This window comes from Schistocerca piceifrons, chromosome X (genome assembly GCF_021461385.2).
Source record: "Schistocerca piceifrons isolate TAMUIC-IGC-003096 chromosome X, iqSchPice1.1, whole genome shotgun sequence".
Taxonomy (NCBI): domain Eukaryota; kingdom Metazoa; phylum Arthropoda; class Insecta; order Orthoptera; family Acrididae; genus Schistocerca; species Schistocerca piceifrons.
In genome coordinates, this window is record NC_060149.1 from 504,041,529 (window position 1) to 504,061,550 (window position 20,022).

At 40.4% G+C, this 20,022-nt stretch overlaps 1 protein-coding gene across 4 annotated transcripts in view; it reads left to right on the forward strand.

Annotated features, from left to right (window-relative positions):
* The window catches only part of LOC124721140 (transcriptional adapter 1-like), a 180,325-nt gene that overhangs the window by 17,148 nt on the left and 143,155 nt on the right, over window positions 1-20,022 (forward strand). The window contains exon 2 of one of the 4 annotated variants that reach the window (XM_047245957.1): window positions 15,350-15,557. The exons of 2 other annotated variants lie outside the window; for them this stretch is intronic. The gene's annotated coding sequence lies outside the window, so the exon portion shown is untranslated. The remainder of the gene's footprint in view (window positions 1-15,349; window positions 15,558-20,022) is intronic. One more of the 4 variants, XM_047245958.1, reaches the window with a different exon arrangement.

The window sequence follows — 20,022 nt, forward strand, 5'->3', positions numbered from 1 at the left end:
ATCAACAATTGGCTGATGGGATAATAGAACATAGTAATAGCCACTAGGGGAAGGGGGATTCATAATCTTCCCCAAAAAGTGTATGGATGGCCCAAAGAATTATCACTTTTGTTGTGATTATCTCCACTTAAATAGTAAGTCTACAGCATATACCTACCCAGTTCCGAAAATCACAGAGACAATAGATAATTTATGGCAAAGCCAGTATTTCTTGATAATGGATTTGAGGAGTAGATACCATCACTTAAAAGTTGCTCCAGAGGATATCACAAATTTTCAGCACTATGGGGACACAATCAGTATAGAAGGATATTTTTTGGGTTAAAAAATTGACTGGTAACATTCCAGCATTTACTGGATGGAGTGCTGAAAGAATTAAAACCGCGTCAGTGTCTGGCATATGTTGATGGCATAATTCTCGTTTCATGGAGTAGCTCATTTGACATTGAGTACTGAGAAATGTCTCTTTGCATTAGAAGAAGTCAACTATTTAGTACATGTGATTAAAGGTTGATGTAAGAACTGATCCTAGATTAGTGCAAGATCTTCCAGTACCAGGAACAACCGAGGTCTTTCCTGTGTCTCGCAAATTATTGTAGGAAGTTCATGAAGGGATTTACAGATATTGCAAGATCACTTACACAGTTGTTGAAGAAGGGTGATAAGTTTGTGTGGTCAGAAGAATGTCAGGGGGCATTTGCGGAAGTAAAAAAAGTGTTAATGTCGAGTCCAATGTTGATGTTTCCATACTTTCAGAAGGAGTTCATATTGTCATGTGATGTGTCGAACCATGCTCTTGGAAGTGTTTTGAGCCAAGAGGTCAGTGGTCTATTGCCTTTGCATCAAGATTGTAGAATGCAACAGAGAGGAATTATTTAACTAAAGAAGCTTCCAGTGTTACCTGTATGGAAGGATGTTCAAGGTAGTGATGGGTTGTGCTGCTTTGATATGATTCCTAGGTTTGAAGTACCCATCAAGAAGATTGACATGATGAACATTAAAACTCGGTGAATTTGAGTGTGAAGTAATCCACAAACCAGGGAAGGAGAATGGAAATGCAGGTGGGTTAAGCAGGAATATAGCAGTAGTACAAGCACTAGGTCAGGACCTTGGGGAATCGAAAGCAGCACGGTGAGCTGACGAAGAGTGTAAACAGTATGGCAAGCAACAGTGGCTTAGCATGTGTGATGGATTATTGTGTAGAGAAACGTAATTAGGAACACGGTTGTTGGTGCCAGCCAAGTTGAAGCAAGAATACTACGTGAAATGCGTGATCACGTCTTATCAGGCCATGGGAGATGCAGGTCAATGAATTGGAGAGCAACAGGAAAGTACTGGTGGAAGAGACGGAAGAATTATGTCAATCAGTATGTCAGGAATGTGTCAATTGTGCACAGTGGCTGGATTTATATCTGAAGCCAAGTACTATTACAGAGACTGTCAGTAACAATGGAGCTATTTAGTTTCATTGGGGTGGGCGTATTAGGCACATTAAACTGAACACCAGCAGGTAATCATTTTGTGCTGACCATAATAGACCATTTTCCTCGTTGCATTGAGTTGTTGCTGATGCTGGACCAACAAGCAGTTACAGTCATGCAGGTGTTGGTTAATAGGTGAATATTGAAGTTTGGGGTACTGGAGACAATAATTAGGGACCAAGAGACGAAGTTCATGTCAGACCTGATAAAAGAATCATGTCAGTTGTTAAAAGTGAGAATGTTGGGATATAGTCCACTTCATCTGCAAGCTAAGAAAAGGATGGGTTGAGTTCATCAGACAATTGGAAAGATGATTAGTTATTACGTGAATGCACACCATTCGAACTGTGACACGTATCTATCCTTCATAGTTAATGTGTACAACTTCAAAGCCCACACTAGTACAGTAGTACAGGGTTATCAACATTCGAGGTGGTGTATGGGAAGAAGATGCCATTACCATTCAACAAGTGAAGTGTGGAGAAAGGTGCAGTGGGCAAATACTAAGGCATTGGGGAAGCAGGAAGAGGCAGTCTTGCTATTGGGGACATTACTACAGTATAAAGTAGGCCATTGAATGATGATATCTAACCCATATACTCCTAAGGGAAAAACGAAATTTTTAACATGGTACCAGGGCCCATACCAAGTAATTGAAACCACGTAATCAGTAAATGTAAAGCTGCTGTTGCCAACAAGGTCAACAATTGTGTTTGTTGGGCATCTGTGACCATTCAAGGGTGCACTAGAGGTATTAGTGAGAGCAAGGAAAGAGACAGTGAAGAAGAAGTGAAAAGATGAGCAACAGGAGAGGGAGGTCCAGATACATTGAGACCCAGGAAACAATTGATAGGTACTGTAATTAATGGATATTGTTCTTTTGTGTATAGTTTAGATAAGGTTATATTTTTGTGTCAGTGTTAGAATTAGCATTACTATGTTCAGACATGTTCAGAAATAGCAGGGGTCTGAGGGCAGGAGGGTGATATTTATCCTTGTCTTCAGGTTGCTGTATGTGAGAAAAGATTAATGTTAGTTTTGGCAGTGTTGTACCTATTTGCTGGGGTTGGAGAAGTGGCATTGCAAGATCATCATCTGGATGGTGGAATTCTGTTTTCCAGGCAACAAAGGATGGTGTTATCCAATCACAGATCGTCATTAAGTTCAGTGTTTAATGTCTGAGAATTATGTAACAAAATTATGAGGTTGGAGGAGTCGTTCTCAGACAATGCTCCTTATTTTTGAACGATTTTGCAGTTTTCGTCAGTTTCAACTTACATGGAAGAGGCTGTAGGAGTGGGCTGCAAAGACTGGTTTTACATTTTCTGTGAAGACGTGTGTGTGTGTGCGTGTGCGTGCGCGTGTGTGTGTGTGTGTGTGTGTGTGTGTGTGTGTGTGTGTGTGTTATTTTAATCATGCTCATCATAGTGTTTAATTTACGTGGATTTCATATGTGGAACACTGTTCTCCCTTTTAAAGATTCTGTGTGTTTTTTTGGGCCTCATTTTTTACTCCAAGCTTATATGGTTACCACACATGATGAACGTGAAGGCAAGGGCCCAGAAGGCACTGAACATTTTGAAGTATCTTAGCCACAGGGTTTGCAAAGCAGACACGGTGCTTCTTCTCCAGTTTTATACAGCATTCGTTCGATCAAGCCTGGACTGTGGGTGCACAGTATTTGGCTCAACCAGACCTTCATACCTGAAAATTATTGACATTGTACACCATAAGGGCATCAAGTTATCCATGAGCACTTACTTGACCAGCCCCATACCCATTGTTTGTGCTGAGGCTGGTGAACTGTCATTACCATCTGGCGGCAGCTTCTCATGGTGCATCAGATGTCAGCTACTTCCACTACCCCAGTATACCATACCATACCATTGCTTGTCCAACTATGAAGTTGCTCTTCATGAATCATCCACGGGCAATGAAGCCATTTGGGATTTGTGTGAAATGTGTGCTGGAGACCCTTGGCGTGGGATATGTACAGGCTGAAATCCAGGTTTTTAATCGACTGCTGCCTTGGTTACTGCAGAGATCCAGAGTCATTTTAGATTTAGTGCAGTACAGGAGAGATCACACTCCTATTTCTGTTTTTAATGCGATGTTTTCTGACACTTTAAGGGAGCACCACAACCATGTAGCTGTCTTCATGGATGGGTCCAACCATGGAAACTCCATTGGTTGCTCAGTTGTTTTCCCAGACCATGACCTCAAGATTCGGTTGCCTCCAGAATTCACAGTGTTTGATGTCTTGAGGGCACTGGAATAGATGAAATGTGCCATGCCTACTAAATTCCGACTCCCTTAGTGCCCTTCAGTCTCTTCAATACTTGTATCCATCTAGCAAAGAAGTTCGGTATGTCCAGGATGCCCTCCTTCAGCTACAATGGCTGGGAAAGGAGGTCCTCTTGATGTGTGCCAGGGCACATATGTACTGTGGGGGATGAAACGGCAGATGCAGCAACCAAGGGGGCAGGACTTGATCCTCAGTTAGTTCAGTGTGCCATCCCCTGTGTGCTCTAATCTCACTGTTGAAGTATAGGCTCATGTGTCGATGGGAAGTTGAGTGCCTGGAAGTGACAGACAATAAGCTTCATCCAGCAAAGTCACAATGCAGCCACGGTGTACCTCCTTCTAGTCGTGTTGATGGGATGAGGCCCTCCTTACTTGTCTTTGCATAGCCCACAGCCCCATGATGCATAGCTTCTTGCTCTGGCGAGAGGACCCTCCAGTCTGTGGTGCTTGTGATGTACAGATCGCTCTGCGCCACATTTTATTAAATTGTGTTTTATTTTCCGACCAGTGGGTAGTGGCAGGTTTCCTGACATATCTGCCATATATTTTAAGTAATGCTCAAATGAATGTGGTCAGAGTTTTAAGGTTTTGTGATTTGTCCAACCTGTTTCTGAAAATTTTAGGGAGTTGTTTTAACATGTCAGCAGTGTGACTGGCTCACCCATATTTTTTGTATGTTGCCAGCCAGTCACATTTCCCTGTGCCTTTCTTTTAGCTCTTCTGTGGTTTTACTTCCGTTTTCCTCCCAGGTAACCTACTTTCACCCTTTTTCCGTTGTCATAAACTGCGTGTGATAGAGTGATTGTGAGAGTGAGATGGGAGTGAGTGCATGAATGTGATATTCTCAGGGGTACAACAGTTAGCAGATAGTAATGGGAGGCTGAGAGAGGTCCCAAAGGAGCACAGGAAGTTGCTCAGAGCATATGCATGATTAAAGGAGTGAATGCAGGGAGTGATCAAATTGGTACATACAAGTCCAGGAGAGTGAAGAGTGTATGGATAGACGCTGGGGGTATAATACTAAAGGCAATCTTCGGGACAGCAGAAGAAAATGACATAAGCAAATTGAACAAAACAGCAGAGACTGCATGGGTTTAGTGGAGGTGAAAAAAGTAGCTTTGGAGTGGCATTCTACGCAGAGGGTGATCTTGGAGAGCAGCATGTTAAACAGCACACGCATGCTTCAACAGCTTACCAATGAAGTTGTGGATACTGGTAGCTAGCAAGCATGCAGTGCTGAGGTGTTACATGGTGCACACTTATCTGGTCAAGTTAGCAACAGTTGGAAAATGTGTGTAAGATGGAGAGGAAGAGGCACTACTATTGGTGGAAGATGGGGATTGACACATGGTGATGACTGAGGGTGAACTTCAACACTGTCAGAGTGGGGTAGTCACCATATATCTGACTTGTGAAATTTTCAAAAAATGGGTTTAAATTGGATATACATATTAGTACTTGCTAGTTTCTGTGGCAAAGAGGAACTCGTGGGAACAAGACATTTAGAATTGCAAGGTAGTGGACTGTTAATCAATAGGATTATGTGTGATATTATGGATCCATGTTTCATTTATCAGCTACTATGATGGGAGTTACAATGTTGAATGTGACACAGCTGCAGCTTTGTTAGCTGATGGACCTGTAGAGATGTTATCAAAACAAAAACTTTCCTTTTTTAACAACACTTGAAACTGAGCCTGGACCATTCATTAAGTCAGATGATAGCAGCACAGAAGGGGTGGATCACTGCAGAGCTGCTCTTGCAGCATGTGAAACAGTATTGGGATGATGGATGTCAGGTAATTGTGTCCTAGAGTGTCACAATTCTTAGCACTATGGTAGTTGTAATTTTGATCTGCATAGCCCTGATGTATATGGAATGACGAGCCATATGAAAACTCGACCCAAGGGTAATTCAAGTTCCCGTAAACTGGATCCCCCTGAGTGAAGGATGAAAGATTTACAAATTCACAAGTTAATATAGTGAGTGTGTATTACAGATTAAGCGTAAAGGTAATTACAGAAGAGAACTGGGCTGGAGCAAGACCTGGGGGACTGGTTCTTTTCCATGGGAGGTGGGCAGTGTAGTGTAGTGTCTTTGAGTAAAAGTTATATGTCTTTAGCAAAAGTAATAAGAAGAAGTGAGAAAGCTGCCATGGAGCATTGTGTTAGTACCTGTAAGCCTGTAGCTCCTATGACATATGTGTCACAATACCAGATGCGCAAGTGGATTGCGAGGTGAGAATAGCCGAGTGTGTCAATAAACTGGACTTCACAGAGGTAGCTGCACAGTGAATAGGGCGATGTTGCCACACCTGGGCAAGAGTCTTGTTATGTGTGACATGACTAGGTGCCAAGTTTTAGTGAAATAAATGCACATCGAAGCATATAAATAACTCAGAATTTTGACACAGGGATGATATCTTGTTGTTAGAGCCTAGTAGCACCATTACAGTGCCAGAGCTGCGGCAAGCAGTGAAACTACTGGGGACCTTCGGGCTGTGCCTGCCACCAGCACTAAGTCCTTCATGGGACTTGGTGTCACAGCCCCATCGACCAGCCATTTGTGCTTGCTACCAGCAATGCTGAGTTCCTAGTGGGACATGACAACATAACGCCAGCTGCCTTCTGACTCCTGCCAGAGGGCAGTGAGGTGTACCCCTTCATGGACATCTGTCATGGTGACTTGTGCAAAATAAGGGGCTGCCAGGGCTTCATGCCACCAAGGGAAGTAGCGAACGGCTGATGTCAGTGACCATGGCCTCTAAAGGGTGCCAACCTACCATGGGCCTGCCGTGAGAAGCCACTGCCTGTACATCAGCTCCTGCTGGGGACAACAGAAAGTGGCACGTTTGCCTTGCTGAGCAGTGACACATCATGTATTGGAGTCATTCTTTACCATCAACTATGTTTCCACTGGGCCTCCATCTTCTCCATTCACAACCCTGACTCCCCAGTATTCTTACAGAATCTGAACCCATTTTGTATGACTTTTAAAATCTATTTTTGCTATTGAAGAAGTAAAATTGTATAAGAAAATTACTCCCTAAAAAAAAATATCAGAGAGAAAGGAGACAGTATTATTCAGATCCTGGAGTTCAATATTTCAGAATCTGACTTGTGATGCAATCATTATGAAAGAATTTACATATTTACTCTTAATCTCCAAAGAAATCCAGTGATAAGAAAAACGACAGCACTTGTATCAGTTGGTGACAAGGCAGCATGAAAAATTTCTGTGGATCGAAGACATTGTCTGTATTTTGTGTCCCAGCAGGTGGAACTCGGCATGCAGTTGATACGAGATCTAATGTTTGAGGTCTGAATCTTACTGAAGAGATGTCACTCTGAGCCCACGGCCGCCTCAGCCCCGTTTCCCCTGACTTCAGCAGTTGCAGTTAGATGGTGCACTTGAATGATGCCGATGGAGATTGTTGTCAGCTCTTGCCACTTGCAGCCTGGGCCCATGGTAGTTTTACCGTCCACTGCCTTGGACAGAAGCTTGTATTGTCACCCACGATTAAGTGTCATCTTTCTGACATGGTGAGGACACCTATGTGTGTAGGAGTGGAGAGTCAGTGTACCAGATCCGCGAACTGTCATCGACATCACCATGTGGCAAGAAGCCACCAAATTCCTCCTCCTTTGTCACCTCAATCATTCACTTGTGTGTTCAACATTTTGTCCAATCTCTCTGATCTGTGTCAGATTATCCACCCATAGTATCACCAGTGTAGGAGTGTAATCTAGCCACTAGTGTAACAGTAAGTTGTCTGCCCAACTATGTGACTGCTACCCAGTTTTAGTTGGCTATCAGTAATGTTCATGTCAGTTTACATTGTCAATATATTGTACTTTATTTCCTGTGCTAACTTCTTCATATCTTTGTCAGTATCTCTGTTGTAAAAGCTAGATCAGTACATTTGTGAAAGCAACTCTCTCCAATGTCTGTCAACTTTTATTTCAATATGTACAAATTTAATACAGTAACTGATATTTCTGTGTTGTAAACTGTGTTCACCTCTCCTTGGTCTGGTAAGTAGTTATATGGGATCCCCTGAAAGTTGGTGTGAAACTTATAGCTTTCCATGGTTAATACTGAGAAAAAATTGTGTAAAAGTTAATTTCCCTTTGCTGATGTACAGGGGAAATTAGGATGAAACCAGGCCAGTGTAACTTTGTAAGCAACCAACTAGTGTCACATTTATGGGAACAAGTATAATAAAGTCACCATCCATTGCCCTGTACTGTTTGGAGAATCACTCTCTCTGGATTGCTGTTTTCAGTAACACTGTATATTAGTATATTTTAATTTGAAGCAATAAGATTTCAGTTTCAACAGTCTAAAATTATTCAAGCTATAATTACTTCCATGTGTCACCGTACTTTTGTAGAACAATAGTTGGATGCATATTTTATTTGCTGCCTGCCCAGCAAGAGTAGTATATGTTGCAGGCAGGGATCACTTAACATTGTATCCCAATACCTCCACATCGATAGCCAAGCTATATTGCATAGATAGTAGTGGAGTGAGCAAACATTCTTAAATAATCACATGAAAGTCCATGGAGTATACTGATGTCAAAGAAACAATATTGTGTAACTATGGGTCGATTTTCAGCTATGAGTTGAACAAAATTGAAATTGTGATGTGAAGCAGAAGTGAATGCAAACAAAGAGTGGAGTCTATGTGATCGCCGTAAGCTTATTGACACCAGTGCTTACTAATTTAAGTTATATATTACAGCACTGAAGATGGTCACTAAGTGACCGAAAATCGATTTTGCGATAATAAACAAAAATATACGACCAATGCTGTCTCTCCTTCCAAGTATACCCATTATCTGGTCGTAGTGCACAGGACACTATGGAGTTGCCAATCAATAAAGAGTGGATAAGTTACAAGTACCCATATAACATATGGTTGTATGCAAGATAAACCTTGCTGAGCTTTATAGAAAGGTCATAATACTCCCAGTATTTGTAGAACCTAATAGTGTAACCTGGGTCAAAGGAAAGCTCCAAATAATAGATCCCATAAATTCAAATTTTGTAATTTCAAATAATTTTGTTCCAATAACATGATGTTAAATTTTGGAATGCAACAACCAAAAAATAAATAAATTGAAATAATAGTAAGAATCCAGACTCATGACTTGTGCACTCATTCAATGATTTGGGTCATATGGACTCTCCCTCACAATGCCAATGCTTCAAAAATCTATTGAGATCCTTTACCATCTGAATGATTCTAACCACCACTTGTTAATTTAAAAACTCTCCTCACACTCATTGAAATGGTCTGGTAGTTACAACCTGTGACTCTTATTCATCAGGGATGAGGTCCAAGTCCTCATCTGCCCATTCAGGGTTAGGTTTTCTGTGGATCCTTAAATCGTTTCAGCTGAATGCTGGGGTACTTGCTACAGCAAAACCATGAGTGATTTCCATTCCAATTCTTGTCAGAACTCAGCTTGTGCTCCATCTCTAATGACTTAGGTAGTATTTTAAAACATAACATTCCCTCACTTTCTCTCTTCTGCACCTACATATACATATATACTCTGCAAGCCACTGTATGCTGCATGACAGAGGGTACCTTGTACCTCTATAGTCATTTTCTTTCCTGTTCCATTTTCAAATAGGCCGAGGGAAAAATGACTGTCTATAAGCCTCCATATGAGCCCTAATTTGTCTTATGTTCATGGTCCTTATGTGACATGTATGTTGGCGGTAGTAAAATTATTTTGCAGTCAGCTCCAAATGCTGGTTCTTTAAATTTTTTCAATAGTGTTCATCAAAAAGAATGTCTCCTTCCCGCCAGGGATTCCAATTTGAATTCCCAAAGCATCTCTTTAAAACTATCATGTTGTTCAAACCTACTAGCAACAAATCTACCAGCTCATGGCTGAATTTCTTCTATCTCTTCCTTTAAACCAACGTGGTGGGGACCCATCAGCTCATTTATGTATATACAGAATAAACTGGTCCTGTCCTACTTCCTTGGGTTACTCCGTAGGATACCCTGGTCACTGATGGAACACTCACCACCAAGGGCAACGTACTGGGTTCTGTTACTTAAGAAGTCTTCGAGCCACTCACATATCTACATATTGGTGAATGTATTCTGTATGATCATACCTTTATTAACAGTCTGCACTGTGTCTGTGTCACTGTGTTAAGATGCTTGCCAGAAATCTAGGACTATGGAATTGCTTGTTGCCCTTCATCCATAGTTCACAGGATATCATGTGAGAAAATGGCAAGCAGAGATTTGCACCTGCAATGCGTTTTAAAACCTTGCTGATTTGTGGACAGAGTTTTTCCATCTCAAGGAAATTTATTATATTTAAACTGAGAATATATTCAAGAATTCTGCAGCAGACCAATGTTACAGATATTGGTCTGCAATTTTGTGGGCCCATTCCTTTACCTTTCTTATATGCGAGTACAGAATTCACCTGCGCCTTTTTCCAGTCACTTGGAACTTTCTGCTGTGTGAGCAATTCACAATAAATGCAAGCTAAGTGAGGGTCCAATTCCACAGAGTACCCTTTCTAAAACCAAATTGGGATTCCATCTGGATATGACAACTTATTTATTTTCAACTCTCTCCTGTTTCTCTACATGAGGGATGCCTATTACTATACCTTCCGTAGAGGAATCTATGCAGTGGTCAAAGGGCGGTTTGTACAGTCCTCCTGCATGAACAATTTCTTAAACACAAAATTTAAAATGTCTACTGCTGCGCCAGTCTGGTCATTGAATAATTGGTTTGAAGCCTTCCCTCCACTTAGCAATTTCACATAGGACTAGCATTTTCTCAGGTTCCCTACAAAATCTTTTGCTAAGGCATGACAACGGTAATTGTTGTGTGCTTTTTATACATACACGAATCTCTACTAACTTTTGCCTGTCATCATTTGCATGTTATCTTTTGAACTGAGAGTGCACCAGTCTTTGCTTCCTCAGCATTTTTGTGATGTTGTTGTTAAACCATGGTAGGTCTTTTCCATCCCTAGTCCAATTACTCAGCACATACTTCTCCAGAATGTGATTTACAAACCGTTCAGGCTTAAAATTATGTCCATTCATTGTGTAAGTAGGATGCTAACAACTGCTTATTTGCTCTCTGCAGCAAAAGTACTCTCCTATACTTCTTGATTGCTTTATTAACTTTAGTAACCATCGTTGCTATAATGATATTTTGATCACTAATCCCTGTGTCCATACTGACACTGCCAATACGGTCAGAACTATTTGTAGTAACAAGGTTTAAAATATTTCCATTGCACATGGGCTGTAGCAACAAGGTTTAAAATATTTCCATTGCACATGGGCTGCCAAACTAGCTGCTCAAGACAGTTTTCAGAAAATGTGGTCAAAAGTGCTTTGCAAGACTGTCTATCCATACTGCCCAGTAATGAATCCATAGATGCCCCATTCTATAAAGTTGCCTCCAACTAATATCGCATGATGTGGTTATTTCTACACTACAGACTGTAGACTTTTACTTTGAATGACCAAAACTGTCACATCGGAATCAGGTTACTGGTAAAAACATCCAACAATTAACTTGATTTCATCTAGACCTCTTATATGCATCCAGGTAACTTCACTGTCACACTAAAATTTGACCTGAGTAGAGACTATATTTTTGTCAACTGCAATGAACATGCACCCTCCCAAGTGTCTTTACTCTGAGCAAGGTCAGATTTTGCTATCTGTGTGTCGACTGGTGAGTGTTAATAGTAACTCAAACTATCATTTAGCTTAAACAACCCACTTGTGCACTTCACAAGTACTCTGCTACCTGAGTAGCTTCTTCCTTTTTTTTAGTGCACACCTGACTTATCAAGGGGAGTCCTATACTTTTCCACCCTATAATGCAGGTCCAGAAATCTGCAACCATGACCATCACAGAGCCAATGAAGCCATTGGTCGAGACCCGCCACTTGGCTTCAAGCCAGAGGATCCCATTCAGCTCTGGGAGCAATGCTGAAAATTGCAAGCTCTGCTTGCATGCTGCATGCAAACCCAGCAGCCTGCACTACTTCCGCCAGCCACCCGTATGCACTGACGATGACCTCAGAACCCCGGCATCACTGGTGCTGATGTGAACCACAACTTGCAGATGACTGTACCCTGCATGTAGGATAGCCACAGACAAGGCCTCCACATCTTGGATGAGGCCCTCCTCCCCTCCCTGCCAAACATGCCCGTTCTGCCTGTAAGAGGCTCCATAATGCATAATATTGCAGCTCCGAACAACTAGCAAACCCTTCCTTCTGTGTGCCTGCTCAGACACAGCTGAAGGAGCAGTCACCTGTCCTCTCACCGGGTGAATGGGCAAGAACAGATGGCCAGACTCCACATACGCCTTGAGTGACGTGAACACATCGCCACCTGTCACTCAACCTGCGCTGACGGCAGATCAGCCGCACTGGGGCACATTGGAATGCACCTTGTCACCAGAGCCTGTGGGCAAAACAAGCAGGCCCCTGTGGTGTCCCATGCAACTTGACAGTTTCTCCACCACCGCAGCAGCTCAAAAACGGTTCATGGCTCTTCACAATGATGTCTCCATTCTCTTTCCATTTCACTATTAGTGCATGCTACTTTTTTTTTTAAACCAGAAGCTGGCCGCAGTGGCCGAGTGGTTCTAGGCACTTCAGTCACAGGTTCAAATCCTGCCTCGGGCATGGATGTGTGTGATGTCCTTAGGGTAGTTAGTTAAAGTAGTTCTAAGTTCTAGGGGACTGATGACCTCAGATGTTAAGTCCCATAGTGCTCAGAGCCATTTGAACCATTTTCTAACCAGATGGCTGACTGACTTGGGAGAGAAAGGTCTTGAACACCATTTAGAACAAGCTGGGTTATATCTCCATAATTTCCCCAAATTATTTTGGGTAAGTGCCACCAGGATGGTTCCTCCAACAAGGCTCTGACAATTTCCTTTGCCATCTCTCTCTGGGTGAATTAATAATCAATTTCTAATCTTCATCTGTATCTATATCCTACTAGCCACTTTTCCACTTTCCTGTTCCATATGTGAATGATGCAGGGGAGAAATGACTGTTGGTAAGCCTACATATGAGTTTGAATTTCTCTGATTTTTCCGATTGTGATCAGTTTGATAGACATATTTGAGAAGAAGTGATATGTTGCTAGACTCTTCTTCGAACATATACTTCGTAAATTTTAATAGTGAATTTCTCCATGATACAGAATGCCTCTGTTGTGGCATCTTCCATTGGAGTTTGCTGTACATGTCTGTAACACTCTCACTTTTACTAAATGAACCCATAAAAAAGTGTGTCACTCATCTTTGGATCTTCGGTATTTATCCAGTTCAGTAAAGGTCCCAGACGGTGAGCAGTTCTGAAGAATAAATGAAACGAGTTTTTTAATCATCTTCTCAGGGATGAACTACATTTCATTAGGATTCTTCCACAACACACCTCCCTTAATGTACTCTGAAAGTTACTTTTACATGTAATAGTTTTGCTTTTTTTAAGAATGATTTGCTGAGTTCTTTTCGTAAGGAAGTCATAAATCTGGTACAGTACTCATAATCTTGTTCACTTAGCAACCCACATGGAATACCTACCTGAAGCTTAGGAATACAGCATCAGCTTGTGCACCAGTGTGTATGGCACTCAGAATCTTGTGTACAAATAGAACAAAGTGGGTTTCAGAATAAATCTGCTTGTGGGGCCCATGTTGAAACCATTGACCCCATGGAGGAGAGGGTCACAATATGTGAGCATAGAATTAGTTATATAATTTTGCAACAGATTGTCATAAGCTTTATAATTATGTACATCTGGCCAACAGAAATATTCTGCATGTTTCAAATTGCATGGCACCTGTTGTTGCAACAGCAACCTATAACAAACTGCTGCTAGAAGAGTAGCAGTTTTATCAGCATGGTTCATATAAGATCATACCAATATCTCATGAGGTGCAAATTCCTTTCCTTTGTTGATCAATGATAGTTGATTTTCTATTCTGCAATCCCATATCTAATTGACTACCATTGTAGTCTTACTATGATTGAATGGAGAGATCATGTTGTGATCTGCAGGAAGACAATGTTGGGAAATTCAGTGTTTTGATCATTGGTTTCGTTGCCAGTAAGGTCACTGAGTGACTGAATAGATATTGTCCATTTACTGACTTTACAAAAGAGCAAAACTTCTTTTAAATCAAATTAGTCCCAAAAATGTAAATTTTGAATTCATTTTGACTTTGTAAGACTTGACATCGTCAACTGAAGCAGACACAGAAATCTGTATTATTTGTTAAAAATTTTAATGTCTTGATCTTCCTGATTACCATTTTCAGTTGACTAGCAACCATCCTCAGATTTGTGGAAATAAACAGAGAATTGTGTTTTAATTGATATGAACGCTTAACAATCTTTAAAAAACATTCATTGTTTATAAAGGTATTAAAACATAAAAAATAGCAGAAAAGTACCATGCTTACTAAAGAATTGGTACCGAAGTACAATGTTGCCCACAATGCCATGGTTACTAAGTGTAACATGTCAATATTAAAAAGTGAAAGAAATATAAATAATTATTAAAAGTAATTTTAAACTAATTGAGACTAGTACAAAAACTTACAAAGAAATGCTAATCACAATATAATTATAAAGTTTGCAGTAACTATGTCAAGAATACCTAAAAACCAGTAGTCAACAAGTTGTAATTGTGTGTTATTGTGATCGAGATCATTAAATTTTTAAGGTTTTGGCTTTGTTCAACTTTTTGATTTTCAGAGATACTTTTGTTATCTTAAATTTTTGATTAAGCATTCTTTGCTTTTGTAGCAGCTATCTAAGATGGATACTGGACCACGGTTGGTTTCCTCCATCTTTCACAACTATGCTAAGTATATCTAAAGCATATTATTACACATGGTATAATTAAAGTTCCAGTTTCAAAGCACTATAGAAAGAGAACCACCAGAATGACATCAAATTTGAATGGTATATTATTGATGCAGGAGAAAACATCACAGAAAAGAATTTTACTGATAGATAGATGGTTCTGTAAGCATCTTATCGTAAATGGGGTTGGCTGCAAATGAAAAATGAATCGCAATATGGCAGCTGTGGTTTGAGTTGCACATGACACCAACCATACTGTTCAACGTGCATGACTGCACAAGTTCAGCAGTCAACAATTGTGCCACTGTTAGTTAGGTAAGCCCATCTACCACACCAAGGTGATACCACATCAGATGGGAAAAATTGCTTTTTAATTGTCCTGATGCCAAAAACCACATATGAAGTAAAGTGGCATTATTTTTTAATTGACCTGGGGCCAAAAATCACATAAAAAGCAAAATGACATCGATTTCTAATTTTCATGAGACTGGCGCAAGACAGGTTCAGTATGCTGTCCACCATTTTCTGCTACAAGTTGAAATCGAGAAACAGCATGTTCCACAACAAATCAGAGTGTCTCAGGGGTTATGTTCAGAATGTGTTGCACAGTGTGTGTCTTAAATTCAGCTGTGTTTGTAATTGGAGCACTGAAACCAAAGTCTTTCAGATAACCCCACAGCCAGACGTCATATGGATTAATATCAAGTGATCTGGATGGCCAGGCTGTAGGGAAATGGCGGCTGATAATTCTAGTATTTCCAAAATGCTTCTGCAGCAGCTGTCGCCACTGCTGCTGCTGCTGCTGCTACTGCTACTACTGCATATGATGGAGACAGCTGACATTAAGGCCCCGACTGTTGGTGGAGCTGAAACTGGTGAGTCATGACTCCAGTCCCAAGTCTACGAAGTTATTAAATAACCTGATGTATGGGATACTTTGCATGTATGCGTAGTTAAAGTTACACATCTACAATGAATCAAACAACATAGAAACTAGACAATAGGTGACTGGAAGCATGGAGTGTCGTCTGATTTTGTCTCTATGCAGTGTTCTTGTTCTGTGATTTTTTTTTTTGGGGGGGGGGGGGGGGTGTCTGCTTCACTCCATTGCTCGGGCCCACTATTTCCGGTTACCATGAATAAAAACCAGGATGTTTATTTCAACATTTTCAGTGACCAAGTGCAGTATCCCTTTCAGTTTTACTTAAACTAAAGGAATTTTTATTGATAAATTATTATTTTTGTACAAATCAATTTTCATAACTCTATATATATTTCTGCTCATGTGAATCAAGACATTATATTGCAGATGTGAGTCCATGTCCCTGCACTTATTTTATCAGTTATTGTATCTTTTGTTATTCCTCTTCTTGCTTGGGATGAAAAAGAGAGTGGTACAAATTCTGGCTGCTCCTGTGATTACTCTTATTGTATGAAGAAAGAACTGGACTGTTGACTCTGGACTTGAGCACAGTATATTTGTATGTATAGAAAAGACAGTTCCAAGTCATTATAAATAAAAAAGGTAAACAAGAAATTTGTTGTTATTTGTAGTTCATTTCCTTGACACCTTTTGTCAAACTAATCCATGTTTTTTAAAGTGTCTGTTGTGGCGTTGTTATGTGACATTGTCAAATAGGGAGTATGGTGATCAGTTATTTTAAAATGTGTGGATAAAAATCCTGAGTCCAAATTGTGAAAATTCCTTTATCAGTAAAGGGTTAGTTGCAATCTTGACTTCTTTTGGATTTTTATCCATGCATTTTTCTGTTGTGGAGTCAAGATGATAATCTAAGGATGATTGCTGCTGCAGTGAGGGAAGTATAGTATAGTTCTCCTCACATGCCTGCCGAATTAAATCAAACGGGCCTGCTGAATCATACTTGGAAATGAAGTTACGACAATACTACTGATCATAAGTCACCTCGCAATACTGAAGAAAAAAAAAAAAAAAAAAAAAAAAAAAGGTTTTTCAAAACATTACTTTCAGTAATGTTCTATTACCTCTCGTCCTGGTATAATACATATTGAACATAATTGCAACACCAGAGAAGTTTTGCCCTTTCCTCTGCATCTTCATCGTGAGTATGATGTGAACACTCCTCTCTTCCAGATGAACAATAGCCTTGTCCACAGGACTTCATGTGTACTCAACTGGCCCACCAAATTCTAACCCATAGAAAATGTCTGGGATTATTTGAAACAGCAGGTCAAATCTGGCAGTCAACATCCTCATGATATGGTAGCTCTAAGAGATCCAATCATCACTGAGTGGCATATGAAATACCTAACAATTTTTTTGTACTCCGTTCCCCATTGAATCAAGGCCATTATCTAGGCTAGAGTGGTATTACACAGTGTTAGTTTGATGTCTTCTGGGAGTGACTAATTTTATGTCTGGTGTGCTCATTATGTACAGGTTATGCTTCTCTCTGAGAGTGATACAAGTGTATGACTAGTGGCTAAAAGAGGGTCAGTCACATGTGATATGACCACAGCGGGGAATGCCGGCACAGATGTACCAGGCTCTAAGATTTTGTCCACAGTGTTGGATTGAACCAGAAGAACAAATTGAGATGTGTGCTGCTCATTGTTAGTGCTTTGATGTAGTTTGCTGGCAGCTGGGCTGGTAACACACATGCCGTTGTGCTGACTTACACTGTGTAGCAGCAAGGAACAACACAGTCCTCAAAAAAGGAGTGGCATTTTCAGTGTGCAGAGTGGCAAAATATAGTATTTTGAGATTAATTCTTGATTCAACCTGTCATACATTGATGACCAAATATACATTGGATGGTACTGTGTGGTGGCCACACTCTGGCTATGTGCATTATTGATCAACATAATTGAGAATTGCTGTATGTAATAGTTTGGAATACTGTAGTAGGCACAATACAGATTGCATCAAACCCCTATGTATTGATGCAATGTTTCAGCAGGTCAGTGCTTGGCGACATGTGGTGAGGTACATGCAAGCTTTCTTCAGATCGTACTAAATTCTCTCTGTCAGAGTTCATATACAAATCTATGATGTTACTCAGTTATGTATTGTCATGTACTTAATCTGTGATACAAAATTAATTTTGTTGCATATATTCTTCTCTGGGTATCAATTTCCACAAACATTATTGCAACAGAGCATTATGTACCAGCTCTTGATACAAGCCTCATCAAAGCAATGCTGACAAACAATTAAAAAATACAGTTGCATCTTGAGACTCGTAATATGCTAACACTTCTTCATCATGATAAAGAAACAGAAAAAATACATAAAGAAAACAAGTTTTTCCACAACCTGGTCCATGTGAGACATACAAGAGGAGAAATTTAAAAACCACAGTCTAATATGTCATATTCATTCAGGTTGTATCATAATTAATGGCATAAATGCATACAGTAGCAAGTACATGATACAAGAAGCAAAGAAGTCTCAGTAAACATAGGTCTGCAAATAAACCGTGACTATGTGGTCACCAGCCACTACTGACATGATTCTGTGTAAATGCCACATGCTGGGCCGTATTGCGGTCTGTATTTACATTTTCGAGATGTGGAGATATAAACAGCATGGATAAGACAATACAGTACAATCAGAGTACCATTCACATCAATTGTTCACAATTGTTCATGGAGCATCAGTTGTGTTGTATGAGTATTGGTGGTAACATTGAACATTACAGTAATGAGGCATATGCAGATATCATTTTATATATGGTAGGGGTAACAACAATACATGGGGGGGGGGGGGGGGACATAAGATCTGCACACTTCTACCAAGAAGCATACCCTGCCCGAAGGCACCCTGAAAGCCAAAAATTTACAATGCTGCCTCAATACCTCCAAGAAACTGGGAGCTTTGCACATGCTGCGAGAGTGAGTAGGCCTGTGTGAATTATACCTGTGTTTGAAGATGTGGTGCTGGAAACAATTGAACACTCCCCAGGAATCTTGACAAGGGGACTTGCAGCACTAATTCCTGGAATGAACCACAGCAGTGTTTGGAGAATAACGCATCACAATGCAATGTACCCTTACCATCAATGAGTTCAGTGTCCTAGTGAGGTGGATTTTGGTCCTAGACTAACATTCTGTCAGTTGATACAGTAACAAACTGTAAGGAACTCTGCAGTTGACAATAACATTTTATTTACAGATGAAACGGAGTTCACTCATGATGGTATGTTTAATTATCACAATTCTCAAGTTTGGAGTGATGTAGGCTCCAACCCACATGCTATACATGAGTCTCCCTAACAGCAATGTTTCTCATTGACTGTGTGGTTAGTGGCACTATGTGATCATCTTACTGAGCCGTACATCTTACCAAACAATCTCAGTGGACAAAATTACGTTTGGTTTCTGTAGCATCATTTTGTGGGATTGGTTGTGATGTTCCCTTAGAGCAATGCCAGGGGATGGAGTACATGCATGATGGAGCACTGGCACATTTTGCTGCTGTGGTGAGATGACATCTAATGTGCCAGTATGGCTAAAGATGGATTGGGTATGGAGAACATGTACTGTGGCCTCCAAGATCACCTGATTTGATGAACCCCATGGATTCTTGTGTTTGGGGCCACCTCAAAGGTGTAGTGTATGCCACTCTGGTTAACGCGGTTGAAGAACTGGAGCAGAGACTTTTCTATGCTTGTCAACAATTTTAAGATAATCCAGACCTGTTTGAAAAGTTTCAAAACTCATTGCAATGATAGATACAGGCCTGCATCTGTGTACAAGGACAACATTCTGAACACCTTCTGTAACTATGAGTACATTGTCATGTTCATTCAAAACACCTGCACTACTAGTGAAGTATCTGTATTTATATTTCTTAATGTTGTACGGTATTGTTACCTTTTCCTTATGGGATGATGTTTACACAGACCTAAGTCAGTGGTGGCTGCTAACCACAAAGTCACAGCTATCTCGCAAATGGTTCACTTGTGTACGTATGTCTACTGAGACTTCTTTGCTTCTAGTATTGTGTACTTTCAACTGTTATGTGTTTATGCCATTAATTATGATACATCCTGTATTCCTGAATACTCATAATAATGAGCTGTTGGAGGCTGTTGAATCAAATATTGAGGTTAAAATTGAAGGAAATGATGAAAAGAAATGAAGTGAGAGCTTTTCTTCAGAGAACCTGTGGTGAAAAAATTAGAAGAAAAAGTAATGACTGCCTTATTATGGGCGAGGTCCTTGTGATGGTGGTATTATTGGAAAAGTGGAAGTAAGAAAAGATCTGATTGTGAATCATTTGTCTGGTATATATGGGTGTGATGGAGTAGAAGATACTGGATTGTGGACAGAAGTGTACTCAAAATCATTTTACTTGTT